The sequence below is a fragment of the Agrilus planipennis genome, unplaced genomic scaffold (genome assembly GCF_000699045.2).
Source record: "Agrilus planipennis isolate EAB-ADULT unplaced genomic scaffold, Apla_2.0 scaffold32, whole genome shotgun sequence".
NCBI lineage: Eukaryota > Metazoa > Arthropoda > Insecta > Coleoptera > Buprestidae > Agrilus > Agrilus planipennis.
This window is the reverse complement of record NW_020439506.1, coordinates 1307687-1331881: the sequence shown is the minus strand read 5'-3', so window position 1 is coordinate 1331881 and position 24195 is coordinate 1307687. Positions and strand designations below refer to the sequence as shown.

The 24195-nt window shown below is 33.8% G+C and overlaps 1 protein-coding gene across 3 annotated transcripts in view; it reads left to right on the top strand.

Annotated features, from left to right (window-relative positions):
• LOC108733656 (protein bric-a-brac 1-like) overlaps positions 1–24195 on the top strand; it is a 630997-nt gene that overhangs the window by 168525 nt on the left and 438277 nt on the right. The window lies entirely within an intron of this gene.

Sequence of the window (24195 nt, the reverse complement as noted above, 5' to 3'; positions counted from 1 at the left end):
CCTTCTCAGGCATGAAGGTCTAGTCAGAGACATATTAGAGGCAGAAACAGGAGTTAGGAGGGGTAGAGGTAGACCTAGATTAGATTACTGTTCGCAAATAGTTAAGGATGTGGGCTGTTCTAGTTTTAGGGAAATGCGAAGTTTAGCTCAGGATAGGAAAGAGTGGAGGTACGTGTCCAACCAGTCTTAGGACTGATGACCTTATTATGATGATGATGATGATTATTATTATTAAATAAGTTTAGGATATTACAATTCGAAGCCGGTCCTGTGGGTGAATTGGCAAGGTGATGTATACTACTATAAAAACTACAGCTATGTCGATTGAGAATGAAATAAATCGTGGCGGTTATCGAACGCATAAGATAAACAATTTACTATCATACAAAGTGTTGAGACGCCTATTACGATAAAGATGATTTTAATTTTAATAAGTACAGTTTTTCATTGCTGATAGCAGCATGCAAAATTATGTAAATTGCACCACAAGATGTATTAAGAACACAATAGAAGGAAAAAGTGTAGGTTACGTAAACGTTCGTAGGAAAATGTGTATCATCTGGATAATCGTAGTTTTATTAAGGCAAATTTTCACACTGCTATCGAGGTATTTTCAGGCGGGTTATATTTTTTGTGGGTAATTCGCTAATAGTCCGTATCATCCTATTCCACTACAAAAAATTAATTATTTATTGATGTTTTAATACATACGTGCAATACAAAAACGTCATCAAACACATCATACAACCCCATACAAGGAATTCAATCCACCGTCCAGGAAACTGCTCGTCAAGAAACTCATGCATTTGTCTTGCAATGTGAGGGGATGCATTATCATGTCCAGGAGTACGACATGCGGATTTGCATTACACCAATGGTGATTATTGTGAAAATTCAAAATTTCGTTCCGCGTAAAGTAACATTTATCTGTAAACAACGGCCTATTAAAAAAAATTAAGCTCTGCAACACTTCATTCGACAAAACTGACTCAAATCTACTCGCGGCTGAAAATCAGTTTCAACCAAGCCTGCACTCGCTGCAAATGATAAAGATGCAGCAGCTGTTCGTTTAAAGTTTGCCACACTTGTCACATGAGAGCAACCAACCTGCAGTGCTATTTCTCATGTACTCCTTTCGGGGTGCCTTCTCTGAAATCAAAGATTTCATCTTCTACACCTCTGCAGCGGAGAAATGGTTCAAAACCGTAAATAAGTAGCAGGTCACACTGTTGTAACAATAACTGTTCTATATTGACAAACTGACCTGTCCGAACGACTAAAGTTGTACTGCTCAATTTATTGAACTACTCTATTAATTTGTCTAAATACAAAGTTTAAACCTCAAAAGAACAAACAAAGAAGTTGGCTGTAACACAAACATCTTGGATCGCGAGAACAAAAAAATATAATACATGTACAACACTGATGCCACTGATTGAATGCGGCGTTGCATTGTCGCATATTGAATGCGGCGTTGCATTGTCGCATTTCTTTCTAGGGCCGGAATTACATTTTTCTGTACTTTCAACTACGTTTTACTGGAAGACGGTAAACTATCGGACATACAAACATTTACATATTCCTTTTACTTGTTTTGTAGTGTCCTACCGCAATTATATCTGCTATTACACCCTGTGTATACATGTACATATACATCTTTCTATCTCAAATACTAAAACAACTTTTTTATGTGCAACTAAGTTTTTCTTTTCAGGTGTAAAATAAAACTTTTTCTTAAGGGGTGGAATGGATGGTACTAGAGTTCATATTTTTTTTTTACTTTAGTCATAAAATCTGTTAGGATAGTTTCCTGTTAGATATATTAAATTGTTTACATTTCAATTTACAAGCGGTCGTCCTTGGTAGTCGACTTTAAAGGCCTCACCTGTTACAAACCTGAAAAAAAGAGTCGAAAAGGTTGGCCTTTGGGTTACCGATATTTACCTACCGATGATGAACTAAACTACGAATAGGTAATATAACACGATGTTGTATAAATGACACCGCGTCGAATTTTGTCCCAAAAGTTAGAAAATATGTTGGTATATCTTTAATAACAATGCTTTCAACTCAGAAATATGGTAAATTGTATACGTAGACAAAATCGCTCTCAACAGACGCTATCGAATTGACTGAACATTTGCTGTTTTGTCTAGGATCGGAATTTCTCAAATAGTATTAAAAATATTTGTTGTATAATTTGATTTGAATATCCAAATTATCCTGAATTTGAATATTTTTAAATGATAAAATTAATATTCAAGAAATCAAATATTTAAAAATACAAATACTGAATTAAATATTAAATGTATTTCAATGTCTAAAATATTTGGTTATTTGGTGATTTGAAGACTCACGATGACAATAATTTTTATTGGAAAGCAAACAACTGGAATTTAGGAAGTGGATATTTAATAAGGTAATTCTCCAAATGTAAGCCACAAAACGGCAACCTTACATCTAAATAGGTGTTTGAATATCTGAACATTCATATATTTGAAATTTTCAGTAATCAAAAGTGGGATATTTGAAATTATAAATAGTCAAGTATTTGGATATATCTGACTATTTGTATTTAAATTATAAATATTGCAATATTTGACTGTTCAACTTTTCAAATACTATGCCGGACTCATCCCCATATTTCCACCCCATAGAAGACTATACTTCTCATTATCACCTTAAATCACATCATTCTTCTATCCCAGTCATCCTTACATAACTTCTGACCAAAACCCCATAACCTAACCAATATTGCCATCCCTTTAGCAACATGATTCATAATATGCACTTCATCTCTGCTGTCATCACAAAATCTGTATCCTAAGTAAGTATACTTCCTCTCTTCTTCTATCTCTATACCTTTCCATACTATTCTATTTTTCCCTTCCCATTCTTCCTCTTTTTTTTCCAACTTCCATTACCTTCGATTTCTCACTATTTAACTCCAATCCTTTTCTTAATAAGTATCTTTTTAGTCTTTCCACCATCTCCTTCATTCCCACCAAATTATCCGCTACAGCTTAGCAAAATTAATAAGAACCATGGAATGCGCACAAGCGGGAAAGAGAGTGAAGCGAACGGAGAAGAAAGGTCTCGATCAAAAAATCATATCTTTGACTTACTGAACTAATCGTAAATGCGTTCGGTCTCTTTTCTTTCTTCCACTTTGTCACCACGACAGATTCGTTGTTAATTTGTATGAGTCTTGAAATATTTGTTAGGGTTCCGTACGCGGCTCACATCCTTGTCCCGTCCGTCCATTCATCTGTGAAGACCCTTTTTCTCAGAAACACGTGGAGGTACGAACTTGAAATTAATATCAAATACTTAGATCTGCAGTGCCTTAGAACTGGCAAAAAATTAAACGTCTAAGTTAACGGAATCAAAAGATACGGGGTCATGTCGCATATTTTGTCACTTGTCAGGGAATCAAGATCTATAGAGTACTTCTAGTTGGCCTAAATCTTGAAAAGGAAAAAAATCCGAAAACTAAATCTTTTAATTGTAATATTGTAATTATACGTTTTGGGGACTGATTTGGGGGGGACATTTAAAACATACTCGGAAAAGCGGGAAATATTCGATTCTCGATTCTCATGATGGATGAACTATTTGCATACATGGCTACCGGTTTGTACGGAACCCTTGGTGCGTCAGTTCGAAGTTGAGATGGAAGTATGGTACACAAGCGAGAGAGGAAATACATGAATATTTTGACAGGAAAATAAAATGTAATGTAAAGTGGTAGTGATAATAAATCGAAATAAAAAAAGCGAGTGTGTAGAGGGCGAATGGACAATATGAAATACTGACGATATAAAGTTGCAGGTGTAAATGATAAACGTTTATTTTATGGGGAGTCGTTCAGGTCGAGTATAGGACGTTGTGCGTCCACAAATATGTCGCGGTGAGACGGAATTTATATTATTTTAATACACGCCGTTCCTTATTAGCCATAAGGAAAGGAAATCGGTTAATTATTGCGACCGTGCCACGACGAAGGCACATTAACACCAACTTTAGTATCGTTATTTAATAAGTTTAATACGAAATATCGCTCGCAACGGGTTTTTGCACAACAGTAATAATACATGTCTCGGCCGTAGTATTATTATCGATATCAATAAATAAATACTAAGAGCGGGCGATTTTACACCACGTCCCTGCATCTCTGTCTACTGTATTTTCGTATCTTTCAGTGTAATATGCCAACTTATACTTTGTATGGTATGGTATAGGTATGGATATTTAACTGTACAGCCTGTCACAAGTTTAAGAGAAGAAGATACAGGCCTGACGCTTGAAACTGGCGGAAATTTTATTAAAATGGCGTAGATGCGCAAGTAAGCAGTTTTAGGTATAACAATTACAGCCCTCTTTCTTCAGTATCTCTATCAGGGGCGTATCACTACATAGTATAAAACAAAGTCGCTTTCCCGCTGTCTGTCCCTATGTATGCTTATATCTTTAAAACTACACAACGGATTTTGATGCGTTTTTTTTTTTTAAAAGAGTGGTTCAAGAGGAAGGTTTATATGTATAATACATGCATAGTATAGTAGGGAAACACTGATAATTTTAGAGGTTTCTAATGTGATGTAAATAAACACATTTTTTTTTTTCGCTTATAATGCAAACGCTGGCTGAACCCTACGAGATAGTTCAAAATAATGTACTACAATATTGTACATCTTAAAAAGGTCTACAAAAAAGTCCGCGATGGTATATGTCTATCTCTTAGGGATAACCTACAATAACCATTTTTATACATACAATGTAGTTTTAATATGAAATATTCTCAATTTTTACCTACTACACATTACCTCAAATTAATGAGGAAAAATTGTTGCTGTTATCACACCCCCGCCGGGAATCGAACCCGGGCTCTTTGGCTTTACGCGCCAATGCTCTGACCACTAAGCTACGAGAGATGACAACAGCAACGACAAACCATACTTATTAGGTCACAGATCCGTCGAACTAATGTAACTATATACTGAATATAAATATACATACAATGTAGAAATCTTCCCAAAGTGAGTGTTTTAATATGAAATATTCTCAATTTTTACCCACTACACACTACCTCAAATTAATGCGTTATTAGAAGCAGAAATTGGAGTTGAAAGGAACAGATTACATTACTCTTCTATATAGAAATCTAGGTTGATTTAATATTCTACAAGTAGGAAAAAGAAGTAGAGAGTTGAAGACTTTTTGATGATGCTGAGTTACAGGAATACTAAGTTTGGGTGAGGCGAAGGGGGATGTTAAGAATACTGTGTATACAAACGATTAGAGATGAGGACATATTAGGAAGAATAAGAGAACAGAGGGCGTTATAGAAATTAATAAGAAATTGACGAGATAGTTTGCTAATACGTCTTTAAAGAGTCAGTTAAAAACATTTTAGAAGCAGAAATTGAAATCAAGAAGAAGCATAGATTAGAGAAAGTATTAGATTGCGAGAAATGCGAAGAAAAAGTAGAGGTGCATTTGCAACCAGTCTTTGGGCTGAAGCGTTTCTATTAACGATGAGCTACAGGAATACTGATCTGTTATAGAAATAGGCGAAAAGTTCGGCATACAAATAAATAGATGGGGCACAAAACCTTCTGATACAATGAAGATAATAATTAAGAGTGTATTTAAAGAAAATATTTCTGTTTGCCCGTTCGCTAATTTTTGTTTCTCATTTATTACGTTCTTAATTTCCAAATGGAAGCGGTACTGACAGATCAGTACTGTATGAAAATAAATAAAAGTAAAACTAAANAGGGATATAAAACAGAGGATAGCGCAGAGTCGAGTCACCTTCAATAAAAAGAAGTCACTTCTATGCTCTCGAACGGTTAATTTAGAAATTCGAAAAAGATTTTAAAAGGTTCATGTTTCAAGTGCGGCATTGTACGGGTGCGAAACTTGGACGTTGGGCGCGGCGGAAAAGAAAAGCTAAAAGCGTTCGAAATATGGTGTTACTGGCGAATGATGAGGATACCGTGGATAGAGAAGGTTAGATATGAAGAGGTATTAGAAAGAATAGGAGAACAGAGGACTCTATAGAAGTCAATAAGAAATAGGCGAGATAGGATAGTAGGACACCTTCTCAAGCATGATGGTCTAGTCAGAGAAACATTAGAGGCAGAAACGGAAGTTAGGAAGGGTAGAGGTAGACCTAGATTAGATTGCTGTTATGTAGTTAAGTTATATAGTTAAGGATAAGGGTTCTTCTAGTTTTAGGGAAGATTAGCTCAGGATAAGAAAGAGTAGAGGTGCATGTTCAACCAGTCATAGAACTGACGACTTTAAGATGATGAAATAATATAAATAATCCCCTTTCTTAGAGTGTAAGGCGTTGTGTTTGAGTTATAAGTATCTAAATGGATTTGTATTTATAGTAGGGACACGACCAAAATTGGCAAAGTCCTTTATAAATTATCTGAGAGAATGGATGTATCTTCTTTCTTGTTTCCACTTGGGACTGTAGTCTGCTTTTTGAACATGCCCTTGTTAAGTTAGGAAATGCTTCATGAGTAGTACAAAGTGAGAAAAGTTAACTGAATAATAGTTAGTGGTGCAGCGATTAGAGATTGTTACATTTCTGAGATTCTCATATATTTTTTCAATTGATCAGGAGTTATTCCTGACCAATGTCAACATTCTTTCAAGCGTGGATGTCAAAAAAGTTTCTATCGGGCAGTCTGCCAATTTTTTATTCTACGTTGTTTTTATGTTTTAAACGTCAATAAATAACGATAGACATTTACTGTGAAGTATTTTTTAAACGTATTCTGATGAACTGAAGTTCTAGTTCCAGCAATAATATATGAGTAATATTTTTTTTTCTTGTAAATGTACCTCATTAGTGATTGTGATGTGTGCGTGTTTGTTGTTTGCCGAAACAAGAGCAGAACAACATTATAGGTAACAACAAAAAACAGTCGCGCGACGTGCTAAATCTGCTATTTAATGCGCTTAAAATCGTTCAATGTGAAATCGCGTTAAAACGATCGCGACCATGCGCCTATGATAATAAGTGGCGGCGCCTGTGTCGACACACCGCGCGGAAAGGTAATCCAGTGTGCGGTGAAATCACGGCACACCGCCGCGTCGGCAGCGGTACGCCGAGGTCTGCCACGACCTGCGACCGCAACGCGCGCTTCCGATTGATTTTTCAATATTCTTCACACCTTTAAATTCTTAACTTACGATTAAAGATGTGTATCAGGAATGCAGATTATTAGATCAATCGCCGAATATAAAATATGATAAATATATATATAATAAAAGGAAAAGAATTAAGATTAAAGAGGGCTTACATCAAACTCGGGATCCACAGGAAGGATGATTTTAATCACAAACGCTTAATTGGCGATATTTAGTGCAGGGGTTTCCAATTTGTTTTTGCTACGGAATCCTTTCTTGATTCACCTTTTTTTTACGATACCCCATCTCGACAAAAAAGTAAACTCATCATCCTAAGGTCGTCAGTCTTAAGGCTGGTTGGTTACGCGCCTGCACTCTTTCCCAAACTGAGCTAATCTTCGCATTTCCCTAAAACTAATGTAATCTAGGTCTACCTTTACCCCTCCTAATTCCCGTTTCTACCTCTAATATGTCTGACGAGAAGGTGTCCTACCAACCTATATTCTTTATCGACTTCCATAGAGTCCTCTGTTCTCCTATTCTCTCTAATACCTCTTCATTTCTAACCTTCTCTATTCACGGTATCCTCATTATTCGCCTGTAGCACCTTATTTCGAGCGCTTCTAACTTTTTCTTTTCTGCCGCGTTCACCGTCCATGTTTCATGCCCGTACAACGCCGCGCTCCAAACATACAGCTTTAACAATGTTTTCGAATTTCATTTTTAATTATAATAGCGTTACAATTTGATTCAATGTGTGACAATTGAATTCGAATATCCAGAGTGGTATCGAGTGTAGTTCTGAATTTGTTTTTAGTGTAAGCATAAGTCATCTGTATGTCAATATAAATCGAAACAATAACCATGATAACCTTCTCAACGACTCAAGTTCGATCCAAAGGTTATTTAAATTTGAATCAGTTGATTCGAATTTTAGTTTCAAAGAGGATTAATTCTTAATATCGATCAAGTTTTCATACTCTGACATTTGCGAATGGATTCTGTACTCACTATTATTGGCTATCTTGTGACTCCTCTGGAAAATATTCTTTCAAGGATTTTTGAGGTTTAATAGATATTCATTTATTATTTTACCAACATTTGAGGTTACAAATTTGTTTTTTTATTCTTGGAGAAGATATTTTTGTTCATCACTGTAAGGACCTACTGATAACGTTGAGAGTTTATCGAATATATCGGCCGAATAAGTCAATTTCATTGTCCACTTCTCGTCCTGCAACAGTGCGACACGACTGACGGACCTAAAATTTGGTTGTTACTAAAGACTTCTCTTGGAAAACAATGGCTACATTTAAAAATTGCCGTAAATGTTTAAATAAATAAATGAGTCAGACTGCTTTGCGAGATCAGACAAAGTCTATATTACGCATATAAAAATAATAATAAATAAACAAACAAAATAACTCAGGAAATAGGAACGAACCGATAACCAATTGGATCCGATTTATTACATATGAACTTAAGTCCGAATGTCATATCCTCTCATCTGGTATTTGTCTTTCACAAAAATAGCTGTCCTTGTTGGATATATGCATGTTTCTATTATAAAATGAATCGTTAGTGTTTGACCTTTCATTACTAGGTGGTCATCAAAAATATGCTGTTACGATTAAATGCAGAATAATAGTTGCTCATAGAATTTTGTATATTTTGACTAGAACAAGAAACGTCGTACCTCGCAGAACGCCAGGGTTCCGCGGAACACCATTTGACAACCGCTGATTTAGAGCAAGTACACTTGAACTTGGACATAGCGTCAGTCACCCAAAGGCCTGGCGATATTGTAACGTGATAACGGATTATCTTTTTTAACGGAAGTTTGCGCGATACTAATTAACAATACAAAGTGACTATGCACCCACTGTGCAATGGTAATGTCAATAATGGCATTTGGAGATTGGCAACTATTCATTTTGTCTAGCGGGGATCCGACGGCCGATAGAACCGGCAATAATAAGACCGTTTCAAGAATTTGTAGCAATAAAAATATGACGTTATATTAAGGTTCGTTATTATTACCGTAATTTTTAGGGTCGGTTTGTTGTCATTATACCCGATGTAGTTGTTATAGCCGATTTTGTTATAACCAAATTTTTTTAAATTTAGTAACTAGTTATTTCTTAATTTTTTATGTAATTTGTCATGAGAAAGTCTGGCAACGTTGCCCATCACCATATGTACTTAAGTAGGGGATATAATAAATGTAGCATCGTACTACAGATGGCGCCCACCACGCCATTTGTAGTATTTTCTAAAACACGCTGTTAAGGCAGCAGGTAAAAGTTGGTCTGTGTTCTGTCGGAGCTGCCTGCGCCGCGCTGATGAGATCCAAAAAGATCGAAATCGCGATCCGCGTCTGGCAGTTTCGAGAGAACACTGACCACTTCGAATTTGTTTGTTCGATTTTGGTAACGTGCCTATCACGTAGTGGTGAGCTACGCCGTGTATTCAGTTCAACAAGTAGATATCCATCTATTTAAATCCTTGTTGAGTAAAATGAATTCCACTAAATGTAGCATTGTACTACAGGTGGCGTTTACCGCACCATTAGTGGTATTTTATAAAATTTTTAGAAACTTCAAACTTCCTCACCTTCTAGAGTAAGTAGGATGAAGTAAGAAAATTGATTCGCCTTCTCCCAGATGATAAGTCAGTTTCATATTTCTTTTATTTCTAGTGTTACGGGTTAAAGAACTTACCATTTTGTANATGAAGTAAGAAAATTGATTCGCCTTCTCCCAGATGATAAGTCAGTTTCATATTTCTTTTATTTCTAGTGTTACGGGTTAAAGAACTTACCATTTTGTAAAAAATTATAAGCTCTAAAAAAATAATGAGGAAAATAAAAACTTCGGGTTGAACGAACCGTCATTTAGTTCACCTGTCTATGTCAGATTATGATTCATTTTATTGTGTTGCTAATAAGCGTTAATAAAAAGAAAAATAATAAGTATAGGTACGTAATAATAAAAGAGAAAAATTACATCCTGCGGAACGTTAAAGGGTTGGGGGGCGCGGTTTGCGCTGACACTTTATGAAACGGTTTATTACAGTAACAAAATTTTATCTGCATTTATGATTGCTTATTTTAAAGTTCATGATTAACAAATTACCGTTTAATGTATAGATGACGCCATAATTACGTGTTGGTGCCTGTGTACAGAAGATGCACCTGCATGAATGCATGCAATATGTATGTAGGCAAGGAAGAACTTCTCTCTGTGTTCTGCATTTTCTCAGGCCGATCATAATTTCATTTCTGCCATAAATCATACACGTCGTTGATTTTACGATAGCACAGAAGTCGGTGTACTGCGATTCTTCTTTTTGATACCATTCGAAAATAATACTTTACGACTATTACAAATTAAAATCAAGTTTATTACGTTTTGTTGAACCATTTCAATCTGCAGTAAGTTTTTTTTTTATAATAGCCACATAATTATTATTGTCTCTCTTTAGCGAACCTCAAAGACATTGAATTTTCCTCCGTTATAATATAAGAGTTTCAAAAAAGAATAACAAAATTTTTCAATTGCTAGACTTGGAAACAAAACTATGATAATGTGTTAATATCGTTGGCCCGAAACGTCTCTTCTCTAGATACAGGACGTAACAGAAACACGTGCCATGTTTTCAAGGGGGTATGAAATAGATGCAGTAGTGAATCGCATGGTGAACGTGATGAAATAACGGTAAAATATTTTTTTTAATTTAACATGGACAGTGGGAGCGGCAGAAAAGAAAAGGTTAGAAGCGTTCGAAATGTGGTGTTATAGGCGGATGATGAGGATAACATGGGTAAAAAGTTACAAATGAATAAGTATTGGAAAGAATAGGAGAACAGAGGACTCTATGGAAGTCAATAAGAAATAGGCGAGATAGGTTGGTAGGACACCTTCTTAGGCATGAGGGTCTGGTCAGAGACATATTAGAGGCAGAAGCAGGAGTTAGGAGGGGTAGAGGTAGACCTAGATTAGATTACTGTTCGCAAATAGTTAAGGATGTGGGCTGTTCTAGTTTTAGGGAAATGCGAAGTCTAGCTCAGGATAGGAAAGAGTGGAGGTACGTGTCCAACCAGTCTTAGGACTGATGACCTTATGATGATGATGACAATTTCCAAAATTTCTCCTTTTGGGAGAAATATAAAACCTCAATATTATCCAACTTATGGTTTTTATGATTACAGTCATCTGTGAAACAATTTATAGTTTGTTTTTTACTTATATTATCTTCCTCCTACATTAACTTATACACATAAGTGTAGCGTCGCTGTCCTTACAGTGTACGTAGATACGAAATTTGTTGTTGATATTCTTTTTATTTTTAATTTTGTGAATTTTTTAATCTGGTCAATCACATTCTTAATGCGATTAACCTGAGGTCTTTTGTAGATATTGTACTATCGGTAATTCACTGAATAGTAATTTCTGTGCTTGTTTTTCTAATCTCTTTTTTAAAAGGTTGTATCTTTTAGTTTTAGAATAGTGGTGTATCGATTATTTCGATTTAATGTATATAAAGTATATCGCATAAACAAGAGTTTACGCAAGTATCCGGTAAAGCAATTAATTATTGTAATATTTATTTATAATTATTAGAAATAGCCCCGGTTTGTTACTTGACATATTATTATTATTAATGCCTTTTACGAAATCCAATTTCTCCCGCATTTTAGATATTACTTATTAACCTTCGGCTACTGATACATAGAAATACATAGTTGGTAATATATCGTATAAACGTGTAGGTGCATATACACATACATACATACATACATACATACATACATACATACAGAAATATGTAGTTAGTCGTGAACGGAAACCCGTTGAACAACAGTTATTGGCTAATATTTGAAATAATAAAGTAAACAAAACAGATCAACAGAAAAGAGTATCCATGCCGATGAAGCAATAAATAATTTAAGAATAAAAGAAATATCAATGCGAAAACTCATTTAATTTTTATCAACTACAAATAACCTCAAATTAATGAAGAAAAATTATTGCTTCTCTCGCACCCTCGTCGGGTATCGAACCCCGGATCTTTAGCTCTACGCACCAATGCTCTAACTACTAGGGTCCCGGGTTCGATTCCGGACGAGGGTAGATAGCAGCAACAATTTTTCCTTATTAATCTGAGGTAATTTATAGTGAATAAAAATTAAATGAATTTTAGCATTAATATTAAATATACCACTAAAGTATTTCAAAAAAGAAAATTTTTTTGTATATAATTTTCAGTTTTAGTGTTTTATTTAGTTGTTAAAAAAATCACCATTCAATTTTCTTTTATAATAAGTAGGTACTCAACATCTGAATGAGTCACAATTTGGCGAAAAAATTGTTACGGTGTTTTGTACTTGTTGTTGAAACGTCACTTTTTCGGTAAATTAAAAGTAAAAATACTGTTTGTGAGTTGAATAGGCCTTGTGTGTACACGAGATTTGGGGAATTGTTCTTACTTCTTGAGAATTGTTTTATTTAGAAAATAGAAGGGAATTTATGACCTTCTTTAAAGGTCAATGTGGGGATATTTGTGATCGGTGGTTTTGCATATATTTTTTTTATTCGATAAAGGAAAAGTGGTAAAATCAATTGTGTGCCAATCGTAATTTTGAACAACAGCGTTTCCTAGTAGCACCTTTCCGCTCTGAATTTCGGGATTCAACGAATCACGTCACGTAAATCACAATTATAGTTGAGGCGATTACAATTGGCATAGTCCGCAATAAAATTTCTTGTTTCCACTCGGGAGTGCAGTCATTTGCTGCGTTTTGAACACGCCCTTGTTAAGTTGAGAAATGCTTCATGAGCAGTACAAGCAAAATGAAAAGAGATAACCGAGTAACAGTAAGTGGTGCAGCGGTTAGCGGTTGTTTAGGTACGTAAAATATCAGAGCCGGCTTTATAACTGCACGGTTACAATTATATTTTTAAACAAGCGTCTTGATTTCCTAAATTCTTAAGAATGTTGAACTTTCTTTAAAGTTCAATACTGGCAACATGCTCAAATTCTGCTTGCCTGCATCTCTTTCTGTTATACATCAATTGATGTAATATAATTTCTGTATGCATTGGTGACGTCATTGTTTAGTTAGGTAGATTTGTGACAGATTGCAGTTTATTTATTGCTCCTGCCCTGGGGTGATTGTAAACAGTATTTTATTTACAGAAAACATTAGTTTTATACATTTCCTAGTACAATATCGGAATTTCATACAATTCCTAGGTTATTCGTGTATTAAAAAAACAGGTGCAACTCAATAGGTACAACGTGAAAGAAATGAAACTTCTTTGGCGATCTCTATACCTTTATAACGAATAAGTAATGATTGGTGAAAGAGAGAGTACGAGAATTTTCAGAATTTATGTTTTTCAACATATTTACAAGAAATTAGAATTAATACATAATAATATTCACTCTTAAATAAATGTTCATTGTCGTTAAATAAACATTTACTGTAATATAACTGCACAGATATATCCGAAACATTAATTTAGCACTATAGTATAGTGAATATACAGTATATATATATATATATATAATATAAGGGATGCCGGTCACTAACAGCTGACTGTAATACCGATATGCGCATGCGCACCTTTCTATTCTCATAGCCTATCGCGTTCCGAGACAAAACGTTGCGAAACGTGTCGTTTCATGGCCTTGAGATTTTACTCCCTTCGAGCCCAATGTTAAGTTTCACTTCAAAATCTTTGAAACAATATTTTATACATTTCCTATATAGTCCTAGATTTCATACATTTCCGGTAACATATATATCTCATCCGAATACCATCAATTTTAATGACACTGACACATTCTTGTGCTATACTTTTAATCGTTTGGTGGAATCGTACCCTGTCCGGATTATCGTCTTAAGAGTGACGTCGGTTCTCCGTTAATAAAAAGAAATAATACCTAAAGGTAGCCGGCCTTTGCGAGTACGTATTGATAACTCATACAGTTAGTTATAAAGTCGACCGGTATTATTAATGATTTTAATACGTTTTGACATGAAAAGGACTTTCGTAACAGCAGAAATCGCGTGACCGTTCGTTTGAAATTCATCGTCAAGATTAACTTTAAGTGCATAAATAACTAATTTTCCAATGACTAGAAAACCCAATGGTGCCTGCCGAGGGGGGTTGTTCCCTTATAAAATATTCTATTATTTTCTACCGAGCCACATGCATGAATGTATAATAATAATGTCTGTATGACAAGGAAAATTAATTTCTACCTTATTAAATTATTCCAATGACCGACCGGTTTTTCTTTCTTTTTCTTTTGCTTTCTTACTCGGAACTCGGAATAAAAATTATTTATAGGAAAGCATTAATTATAGATACATCTACCTCCTATACCTACAGTCGTATATTTTTATAACTTCTGACTTAGTATCACTATATAAAAATGTATACATATATTTATATATATATTTTACGTGTGTATACCTTTACCCGCAGGTCGATATTTATATCATTAAAGGGCCTTGGGCTCATGAATTTATAAGTGGTCGTATAAATTTTACAAAGAGGACAATATTAACAGAGACCGTTAATTTTGGGATCTTATACAGGTATAATGCTACATATGGATGTATTTATGTGTTTGTCTATATGTGTGTGTGTGTACGAGGGCCGTATTATTCGTTTATAATTAATGCTACATGGTGCTATTTATTATACTGACTCATTAAAAGGGTTCATTGGCACATTACATTGTATCCACAGTACAGACTGTTATGGAAATAAATTTCATTTTTCCATTTTCAAACTGCAAGTTAATGTTACAGGAATCATTAGTGTTATATCAGAGGGAGGGGACCTTTTTACCATTATACAGGTCACATTTAAGTTAGGTAGTAATAAAGGAGGTCTCAATAAGTTGATATACTTATCTGTAAATGTGACTTGTGAAATTATTAGTTTAACCAATTCGAGATGACTTAGGCTATGAAAGATCTGCAGAGCTGAAGCACTACAACATTGTGATCAAATTCATAGGAGAACGTTATTTATCTAGTTTTTATAATTTTAGTTTATTGGAACTGTTGTCGAAAAAGTCCATAATAAAAATATTTAAGAATAGGATGAGAGACAAAAGTGTTTTAGGCTTCTAAACTCACTTGTGGAATTTTCGGGTAATAATATTTCGGCAAACAATATTTAGTAACCAAATAAACTGTTATGTATTTAAACACTGGTTTGCAAGGGGAAGAAAAAGTAGAGAAAGAGCGAATATAAAGATAGGGGACGAAAAATTAGAAGAAGTGACTGATTTTAGGTATCCATGAAGTTAGATAAGTCAGGACGGAAGAAGTAATAGGGATATAAAGCAAAGCATAGTGCAAGGTAGAGTTCGCCTTCAATAAAAAGAAGTTACTTTTATGCTCGCGAATAATTAATTTAGAAATTCGAAAAAGATTGTTAAAGGTTAGAAGCTTTCCAAATGTGTTGTTACATGCGAATGATGAGGATACCGCGGACAGAGAAGGTTAGAAATAAATAGGTGTTAGGAAAAATAGGAGAACAGAGGACTAGTCTTGGACGATTTTTAGTTATCGCTTATCGATAACTGTCGATATATCGACGACTATTCTATTATATTCGATAATTATCGGTGGTTATCGATACATTAATAACAATAAACAACTGATAACTATCGATATATATAACAGGCGGGCTGAAAAGTTCGTAGGTTAACATAGAAAAAAATTTTTTTTTTGATAGAAATTGATTTTATTATTCAATATAGTTCCCTTCGAGGGCGATACAACGATTATAGCGGTCATACAATTTTTCGATACCATTTTCATAATACGATTTGTCTTTAGTCTCAGTTTCGGCGATTACGTCTTCATCGGCGTGAAATTTCTGTCCAGCAAGCATTCTCTTGAGGTCTGAGAGCAGAAAAAATTCACTAGGGGTCAGATCTGGAGAATACGGTGGATGCGGAAGCAATTTTAAGTCCAATTCATGAATTTTTCCATCAATTTCATTGGTTTGTGACAAGGTGCATTGTCTTGATGAAACAGCACTTTCTTTTTCAAACAACAAAAGTTCTTTCACTAAAAATGCTATAACTAAGACACTAATAGTGCAACAGCTGTCAAATTTATACACGTGTCTTTTGAAGGTTAGGGCTAACTAAAAATCATATGGATTTGATACTAGTAAAGCCATATATATAGGTCAGCCTACGAACTTTTCAGCCCGCCCTTGTATATATATAGGTATATCATTTATCGTATGTGTATAATTGTTAACTTTTTTACTTAGTTTTTCTTAGAAAATATCCAATTTCAGTGTTTCAAAAAAGTTTACTATTTCTATTTCGTTTTATGCGAAGAACACTGAAAACAATACAGTATCCCTAGTTCTTTTTTAATTTTAAAATTTTATGACTCGACAACACAGTTATCGATATACATAATCGATAATTATTGATAGTTATCAATTATATATCGATACATANATTATATGCATTTATTAGCACACCACAATATGTTATAGTTTTCAGTTTTACTCAGCTGGCATATATCAGTTCAATATTGTTTTGCGGGTTGTTTTGTCGTAATTCATAGAATTTCATAGTTCCTTGCGAAAGGCACGATAAGTGGTGTTTGGAACTTAAAAATTCCATGGACCATGATATTGAACCCGGAAAACAATATCGATCCAATATTTTAGATTATCCATTCCCTTGTTAACTTTTTTACTTAGTTTTTCTTAGAAAATATCCAATTTCAGTGTTTCAAAAAAGTTTACTATTTCGTTTTATGCGAAGAACACTGAAAACACAATAGAGTATCCCTAGTTTAAAATTTTATGACTCGACAACACAGTTATCGATATACATAATCGATAATTATTGATAGTTATCAATTATATATCGATACATATTCTTTGTTAATATAACTATTGATATGTAGAACTATGGATAATTATAGAATATATCGATATTTTTGCTCGGCACTACAGATAACTCTATGGCAGTCAATAAGAATAGGCAAGGTAGGTTAGTAGGACACCTTCTCAGGTATGAAGGTCTAGATAGAGAAATACTAGAGGTAGAAACAGGAGTTAAGAGGAGTAGTGATAGACCTAGATTAGATTACTGTTCGCAAATAGATAAGGATGTGGAATTTTCTATTTTTATTCAAATACGAAAATTAGCAGGATAGCAAATAGTGGAGGTGCTTGTCCAACCAGTCTTAGGATTGACGATCGTATGATGATGACCTAATGTAGTCAATACTTATGCTTGGTGATCAGAACGGTCTTGATCTTACATTGCTCATCCCTCAACCCTGTATATACATATGCATATCCAAGGAGTGTATCGTTTAAATGATCGCATGAATAGAGTGGTCAAGTGTAGAACGGATCCGACTAGTATTTATCGATAAAGTACGAATGCATGTATGTGTGTATGTAAGGAGGTACAATTATTTGCGTTTTATTGTTAGTAGATGTATTATGGAGCAGTTTATTATGCAAAATGGTCTTGCTACTATGTAATTACCGGTATTTATACCGGGCTCTGCAAACGTGCACCTTACGTGTCTTTGCCTGGGAACGGAACTCCATATTTACACAACATCGCAGTGCATCACCATCGATATCATACGAATACACGTACATTTGTAGACTCATACATATATTTATAATATGTACTTACTATATTTTCTTGCATATGAGTTACTGCTTTCCTAATTGCACACTAATAACGGTTTGTTAGGATGATTACATGTCGTCGGTATTAGGCCAGATCCAGAAAAGCGTTCTCCTGCAAACCAAATTAAAAGCTGTCAATGATATAATCGGTTTGATAAGGATCAGATAGATTTCCTATGAATGAATACGAACTCTTGCACCAAACCGCTCTTAACTTCCTTATTGAAGTTGTTAAAAACTTATAAGAATCAAATTGAAATATTGTTAGGTATATCTACTAGAAGTGGGCCCCGGGTACCTGGTTTGGATCTGGCACTCGATGGATCCCCGGCACTTTTTTAAGGATCTCGCTTGGTACTCGGTAAAGAAAAAAAACTCCAGCAATAAATATTAGAGACGTGTAAAATGGTTTTTTAAAAATATGTAAATACAAAATGCATATACTTTTAATGGTTTGAAAAAAGACACCATTGCCAAAATATTTTGCTTAGCGTGAAAGAGTAAAGCCCAAATAGGGTTGCAAATAATTTTATTGACGTAAAATCACCATCAATCATTTTATATCAAAATATTTAAAACGCCATTTTGTTTCTGATTGTTCGGTGTCGATGTGTTCAATATATGTATATATTTTTTTTATAATGTTTTTAGTTTGTATTTATATTGTATATATCTGTATATAACTTCAAATTTTGTGTTACAAACAGCTTTGGGCCTCTTTATTACACCCTTCAGGTAGGTACCAAATGTTGGGAAAGTCCGAGTCCCCAACTACGTCACGCCGGACTTTCTCTGGGTACCTGAAGGGTGCATAGCAACAATAGTAGCGTTGACCAAGGGGTCTGTATTACTTAGAGGCGTGTCCTATTTTGGTGTATACTATTTAAGTCCTGGACCAAGATAGAGATTCATTATTATATTCATATTCATTATTACAATTCAAATTCAAACAGATCAATTAATATTCTAACATTATTGCAATTTAAAACCAACATATTCTTATACATATTATTACAAGTTGAAACCAAATTCATATTCAACTTTACAATTCAGCTTCAATCATTCAAATTATATCCAATGCAATTTATATATCAAACTCAAGCAATTAGTGTAAATAAAGTGTAAAATTAAAACCAAAATATTCATTCGTACAAATTGAAACCAAATTCATATTCAACTTTACAATTCAGCTTCAATCATTCAAATTATATCCAAATCAATTTATATATCAAACTCAAGCAATTAGCGTAAATAGTGTAAATAAAGTGTAAAAAGAAAAGCACTCTATTAATTCGAAGTGAATTAACCAAAAGAGCCTTCGGCGGGATACCGCCACATACATCAACAACAATCAAATTACAACAAACACTGATCTTTTACACATTGCAACAAGAGAAAGAAATGTAATCCATATATTTAGTCTTTAGCTTTGGGTTCATCTAATAAGTGAAGTTTTTCGAATCGTTTTCTAAGAATTTTAGATTATATGCATTTATTAGCACACCACAATATGTTGTAGTTTTCAGTTTTACTCAGCTGGCATATATCAGTTCAATATTGTTTTGCGGGTTGTTTTGTCGTAATTCATAGAATTTCATAGTTCCTTGCGAAAGGCACGATAAGTGGTGTTTGGAACTTAAAAATTCCATGGACCATGATATTGAACCCGGAAAACAATATCGATCCAATATTTTAGATTATCCATTCCCAAGAAGTTTACAATTTTTGGACTCTCTTCAGTTAAAGAATTAGAAGGAATTCATGGAGTGTCTCTTTGTCTCCTTTTTAAGCTATTAATACCTTCAATGGCCAATGTGAGCAACTGTCATTCATCGTTTTATATAATGTTTGATGGGTGATACTAGCAAAACATTTAAGGGCAAAAATGTATAATTTAATAAGTATAACAAAAAATTACCTAATTAAAAATGGTAATTAAGATTGTATTGCGATAGGCCGTTTGTCCTAATTTGTATTATTTATTGATTACTATACTAAATTATTTGTTATTTCGATATAGTTCTTGTGTAAACAAGAATACATCACTATGGCCGAACTGTTACAATTTGTGTCAGGTTTCGATTAATGATAACTTATTATAATTTTGTCACCTTGCAGACTCAATTCATTTCTTTCGCTGAAAATCTGTTAACCTAGAATTCAAATTTCATTGATTGATTGTTTAAACAGCTTTTTGAACGCGACTTATTGTGGTTTGAGACGTTAGTGAGGATGGTATTTAAAGAACAACTCGCCAGAACAAAGACATGAACCATGAAGCCTAATAGTTTTTGCCGGGTACTCGGTTATCTGGCAAAATCAGCTTAGGATGCATCCTCTAATGATTCCGCCGACAGGCATTTAACCATAGCCAATACCACGGGCTTTCTATGGTCCTAGGACAACCGAATATTGACACTTGATAACACCTAACGCAGAAATGTTTTCGATTTTTAATTAAAAATTCAGTTTAAAAGACGTCTTCCTTTTTTTCATTCGCACAAATTTCTTTCACGAAAACCTGCTTACGTTAGAAGCAAGAACCGTACTACATATACGTGAACATTATTAGATATCGACTATTGATAATAATAGTCGTAAATAGATCACTAATCCTACAGCTGTAGATGCTTCTTTGAATAATTGTAAGCAATGTTTTCGTAATGCTTGTATATACATATGTGTTATATGGTACGTGTCTACCTATAATATCTTACATATCTTTGATTTCTATCCAGTATGTTATGTAGAATAATAATTATAAGTATGGAAAATATATTATGAGCATTATGAAATCTAAATCCCGCATATATACACGGATACGTTAGTATTAAGCTTATGTTTCAAGGCTCGACAAGTTGATTGAACTTTGCTTTAGAATGTGAAACGGTTTCTTTTCCTATTATCACTTTTTAACAACGAATGCAAAGATTTTACTGTTTAGTTAGTTTTAGTGTTTTTTTTTTCTGATGTTTAACTGTATGGCATAAAAAGTACTTTCGACTAACGCAAAGCGTTCTTTGTCGGCACAGTTAAGTAAAGAAAGTAAAATAATATAAATTATTATTTTCAAAACGAACTGTATATACCCTTTTATTCAGCTAATATAAAGTTAATGTACGTACATTACAAACAAAAACAACAAATTTTTTCCTACTCTAATTGACAACAAATAACGAAAAAAAAAAATAATTTTTCTTAATTTTTGACAAAAATTCTATCAAAGAAGGAACAGTCTTTAACTTATAAACTAGAAAAAAAAAACAAAAACTCAAAACATTTCCTTTCTAGTTTTTATGATTAAACTCCCCACCCTACCATTCTTTCCTATTATAATCTTTCACTATATTTTCTTCGGCAGCTTTTATCAAGGTTTTTTAAAAATACCTACTCCATCTCCCTTTACACCTACCATCTCACTGCACTTATTCGATGTTTTATTCTCCACACCTTCTTCCAATAAATGCCTCAAGTTTTCTATTTCAATTCCACAAATCCACTACATTCATTCCCCATTAATCTTGCTATTATCCCTGTATCCTTATTCTTAATTAAATATTCAGGTATTATGTCATTTTTTGCCAATCTTCCCACATCCATTCTCTAATCCCTTCTGCATATTTTGAATCTTCTTCCCTTTTCATTTCTCTAAATCTATTCTTTGTCGTATTACTTATATTCAATCCCTTATTTATCCATTCAATTAGTTGTTCCTTGCTGATTCTCATTTCCTCTACAGCCTTATCTCTTCTTCATTTTTGTTTCTGAATCTCTTTTAATTTTTCAAGCTTTTCCTCATGTTTGATCACTCTTCTTCTGGCTTCTTCTACCATTTCTCCACATTTCGTTTCTTCAAAACGAACTATAATTAATTAATAAGTGAAATTAATAAAGGTTGCAGGATATATATTTTCTGATATACTTCATATCATAAAGAATAAGAAAACGTAAACGTAATAAGTTTATCATTATAGTGGTGCTTTTAATATATACGATTGTTAAGATAACGTGCATGCTATAATCGCCTGCTTTTTAATGATTTGTTATCTAATACATACATATGTAAGTAGACGCATGTGAATGTATTAACTTGTACAAAATTAAATTAAATTCTGACTAATCTTAATGTAACATTTTAAAAAATTCATAGAATAGAGGTGAATAACGACTAATAATGTTTTGATAGCATGTCAGTTAGTCCCCATGCTCTATTTACTTATTGTTTGTTTATTTAAAATTGTGCCTTTTTATTTTGCATGGATGTTTATCAAGAAAATGCCATAAATAATAACATTATACTATCTTCTTCTTTCGATTTTGGCCGACTATGGAGTATGTTCCTCTCCCTTCGTTCTTCTCTTCCAGTAATCTTTCATTCCTTCTGCATGTTGTTTCTTTCTTTCATCAGTCCACTTAGCTCCAGTCTTCTTTTTTGGCTTTTCTTGAAAACCCTTGAATTTTCTCTCTGAATTCTGGTCTTCTCTCCACATCATCTCCAACAATTTTCATTTCTTCCATGCCTCTTGTGACCTTGATCCATGCCATCTGTATCGTGGGGTTTCTGTCGAAATACAGTCGAACCTGGATAAGTGAGAAAACTCTATAGGCAACAAAAATAATCAGGCCCCATCATTTTTAGCCCCGAAAACTTATATGAGTGACAGTGTGAGTACCTCTTTTAGAGAGAGTCGTTTTTCACTTCCAGACCTCTGTCTGAGACAGTTTCTTACTCTAGACCTCTGTAAGAGAGACTATTTACAATTACTAGACATCTACAGTGAACTTGTGCGCTTGTTACTACCTGCTCATGGTACTCATCCTCAACATTTGGTTTCAGTTGATAATAATCATTGGAGAAAGTACGTTTGACGTTGTTCCCTCAAAATGTTGAAGCGAAAAATTAATGTGATTTCATTTTTGATAAAATTTATGAAATTGAAAAACATTTTCAAAATTGTAAAAAGGATACTCAGAAAAAAATTAACTGATTTATTTAAATAAATAAAATAAGTACCTATTTATAGCCAAATGTGTATATACTTATATATTACCTATTTCTTAACGCTCCAGCACCATGTTTATGTTTGATTTTCATTAACCTCTATAAATGAGAAAACTATATAAGTAAGAGTAATATTGGGGCTCCTTGAATTCTCGCTTACCCAGGTTTGACTGTAGTTGAATATTCTTTTCGTCAGTCTTTCTTCATCCATTCTCTTAATGTGTCCGTATTTCCGTGTCTGTTATTCGTTCTATTTTTGCGTAGATCTCTTTTCCAATTTTCCATTTTCATACCTTGGTCCCATCATTTTCCGTATAATTTTTCTCTCCTTTTTTCCCCACTTTGTCTAACTGTTTGGCCATGTTTAGTGCAAGGCATTCTACTAAATTGTTTTAAAGTTATTGTTGGAGCAGTTTTAGAAACAGAGCGGATAATTCCTTTTCTAATTGATTACACACATCAACAGTATACGAATTGTTAACTAGATTAATTAATAATTTCCGGGAAATGTGAACACTGTATACTTGAAGTCATAAAATACGTTCCAGGAAATACTAATTATTTAATTGTTTATTTTATATCTTGAAAGTACATAATATTTATATTGTCCGTCATCTTTATTATTATTAAATTTTTGTGAAACGAATAGAACGTATTGTGTGTGTACATGTACGTATGTGTAGGTACGTGGTGTGATGATCTTGAGTGATTCATTTTTCGTCAAACAAACCTAAAATAAATAGCAATTTATCGTGTCGGACTTTTTGTAATATATGTATAATAACCGTGACGTTTACAATCTCAAATAAACAATAAAGCAATTTAAAATATTTATTCTTCAATAACTAAATTAAACAAGCCGTAAAAGCGTTATTTAGTTTATCGCTAAATTTATATTTATATTTTAACGGCGTATTTAATTTTATACGCTATAAAAATATAAAACATAAAGAGTTTTATATTGCTTGATAGCGGTTGGGATACAAATGAAGGCCGAGCTGTGTGTGTGTGTAAGATCGTGCGGTTATGAGGGGGCGGAAGGGGGGTGAGTGATAGCGGGGAAAGGGGCGAGGAGGCAGAACAAAAGTAATAAAACTTTAATAATCGTAAACTGTGAAATGTGGTTCTCTCCATCCTGACACTGTATTGCTGCATTTCTTGCTCTGTTATAATCTTGCAATGCACATTAAAGCAGTGGCGTAACTCAATATTTCACCCAGTTCCAAACGTTTTGGCCGTACTGTATCTAGTTATGATCAAAAAGTATCGGTTTTGTCATGTTTTGATCTTGCAGAATTTCAATTTTCATTTAAAAAATCATGGAGGTCACTGAAC